Below are 3,426 nucleotides of genomic sequence, written 5' to 3' on the forward strand. Positions count from 1 at the left end.
AAAAAAAAAAAAAAGAGTTAACAATATATAAATGGTACTTAAAGCCTTGGAACTCAATCCAATGAGATTGTTTTAGTGATCATTTGTTTGAAATGTGTAGCAGGCTTGGGAGGGGTAGTTCTAAAATCAGAAAATTAAGAACTCTAGAGAATTATCACACTGTTGAAGACAGATGAACATTTATTGATGGTATCAATTACCAAATATCACTAGATAAACTAAATGACATTCATTGGTTCTAATCTTTTCATCCTTTATTCTCAACTACAAAAATAGAGTCAGGGGACCTGAGTTTTGTCCTAACACTACCGCTGTTACCTCAGATATACCTTTCCTCTTCTCAGGACTTCGATTTCCTCAACTGATGATCTACAAATTACAGATCAACTCTAATTACAGCTGGTCTCTGACTTAAGATGGTTTGACTTAAGATTTTTCCACTTTACCAAGGTGTGTAACACTCCCCTCAGAGGACATCTCTTATATCCTGTGACTGGTCTTTTGTTTCTTCAGGTAAATATATAACTTTAGGACTCTATTTAGATCTGCCTGGACGTGACTTTCTCTTCAAATGTTTTGCACTCTAACCTTTGTATTTAGAATTTTGATAGGATCTATAGCATCTGGTCCTTTTCTAGGATTTTTATCTCCTGGAATAATATTAGGCAATATTGCTCAGATTATGCAAAATATAGCTGCATTACCACAGTGCAAAAAGATGTAAACAACAAAAAAATAAAGTCCTGGCTCCAGCTCACACACACACACACACACACACACACAAGTAAATAAGGGCAATGTAGTTTTAGCTTTGTGGTATCCTGTCCGGAGGCCAAGACATTATTCAAGCAGTATTTCTCAGGAAACAAATGTTTAGCCTCTGAGAGGAAGCCAGAAAGCTGGAGTGGTGCTGTGGTTCTTGGCTTCCCAATTCTTATGTCACCACAGAAATATCTTGGCTGAACACTAGATCCTCATTTCTAGGCCACTTCAGCTTTTAAAGCTATATTCTTTGGCGAGTTACATCCCATGGTAGCTTTTTATGGTTTAACTGTCTTGTGTTATGTATGTGAAATTTGAACGTTTGGAACTTATAAAGGTCTTGCCTGTCTTCTGATATGTTACTCAATAACATGAGAACTAATGCCTCTTTAAGGCTTCTTTCTTTCATTACTGAGTTGCACTCTCAGCAAGTATTTTCTGCTAACATGGTTTACAATTGGGACCAATCCTAAATACAAGCAGAAGAGGTATCACTTTTGTAATGATATTAGAGGGGCCCTAAAAATCATTATGGTTCAGGACCTAACTTGCTCCTTTGAGTTCTCAAATGTCTCTTCAGAAAAGACTTACATTATGGCCATCTTATTTAGGATAGCAAATGCAACACATATCAACTCCTCCAACAGCACACCTACTATTTCTTTCTTTTAAAATTTAATTTCTTAATTGACAAATAAAAGGTATATATATTTATCATGTATATGTTGTTTTCAAATATGTTTACATTGTGGAGTGGCTAAATAGACCTAAATAATATATGTATCACCTCACATACTTATCAGTTTTGTAGTGAGAAAACTCAAAATCTACTCTTTTAGTAATTTTCAAGAATAAAACCTAGAAGCACCTCATTTGATTGTACTTCCCTTTATTGCACATTCCAGATGTTGTGTTTACAAAGAGTTGGTTTAGGGCAACCCTACATCAAAGCAAGTTTATTGATACCATTTCTGTGTGCCTACTTCATATCTCTGTGTCACGTTCTGGTAATTCTTGCAATATTTCAAACTTTTTCATTATCATTATATCTGTAATGGTGACGTGTGATCAGTGATCTTACTGTTCTGTGTGTTCTGACTACACCCCCAATCCAATCATTCCCACCTCTCTCCTGCCCCACAGGCCTCTCTATTTACTGAAACATAATCTTGAAATCAGGCCAATTAATAATCCTACAATGGCCTTTACATGTTCAAGTAAAAAGAACAGAATGTCTCTCGCTTTAAATCAAATCTAGAAATGATTAATCATAATGATTAAGCTTGCCAAACACCAAGATAAGCCAAAACCTAGGTCTTTTGTAACAAACAATTAGGCAGGTTGCAAATGCAAAGGGAAAGTTCTTGAAGGAAATTAAAAGTGTTACTCCAGTGAACACATAAATAATAGGAAAGTGAAAAAGCCTTATTGCTGACATGAAGAACGTTTTAATGGTCTTCCTAGAAGCCCAAACTAGCCATAACATGCCCAAAGCCAATATTCAAAAGCAAATATCTAAGTCCCTTCAATTTCATGAACTCTGAGAGAGGAAAGGAAGCTGCAGAAACGAAGTTAGAAGCTAGCAGAGTTTGGTTCATGAGGTTTAGGTAAAGAAGCCACCTCCAAAAGTGCAGGGTGAAGCAGCAAGTGCTAATGGAGAATCTGCAGCAAGACACTTAATGAAGGTAGTTACACTAAACGATGTATTTTCAATGTAGACAAAGGAGCCATCCGTTGGAAGATGCCATCTAGAACTTTGATTCCTAGAAAGAAGTCAATGCCTCACTTCAGAGCTTCAAAGGATGAGCTGACTTTCTTGCTAGGAACTAACACAGCTGCTGACTCTAAGCAGAGTCCAATGAGCCAATGCTCAATGACCATTCCGAGAATCCTAGGGCCCTTAAGAAGTATGCTAAATCTACTGTGCCTGTGATCTATGAATGGAAGAACAAAGTGCAGATGATAGCATTATCTGTACACGGCATGGTTTATTGAATACATTAAGCCCATTTTTGAGAACTACTGTTCAGAACATAACATTCCTTTCAAAATATCACTGCTCATTGACAATTCCTGGTCACCCAAGAGCCCTACTGAAGATATATAAGGAGATTAATGATATTTTTATGCCTGCTAACAAAATATGTGTTCTATAGCCTCTGGATCAAGGAGTAATGTCAACTTTCAATCATTATTATTTAAGAAATACATTTTGTAAGGCTGTAGCTGCCACAGATAGTGATTCCTCTGATGGATCTGGGCAAAGTAAATTGAAAACATTCTGTAAAGGATTTACCATTTTACATGTCATTACAAACACAATTCAAGAGAGGAGGTCAAAATAACAACACTAACAGGAGTTTGGTAGAAGTTGATTCCTGCCCTCATGAACAACTTTAACGAGTTCAAGACTTCAGTGAAGGAAGTCACTGAAGATGTAGTGGAAACAGTAAGAGAACTAGAATTAGAAGTGGAGCCTGAAGATGTAACTGAATTGCTGCATCTCATGGTAGAACTTGAACAGTTGAGGAGTTGCATCCTATGGAAGATCAGAGAAAGTTATTTCTTGAGATGGAATCTATTTCTGGTGAAGATGCTGTGCACATTGTTGAATGACAGCAAAAGATTTAGAATATTCTACAAACTTAGTTGATAAAGCAGCAT

Source organism: Otolemur garnettii, unplaced genomic scaffold (genome assembly GCF_000181295.1).
Source record: "Otolemur garnettii isolate 467f Iridium unplaced genomic scaffold, OtoGar3 scaffold00230, whole genome shotgun sequence".
Lineage (NCBI taxonomy): Eukaryota > Metazoa > Chordata > Mammalia > Primates > Galagidae > Otolemur > Otolemur garnettii.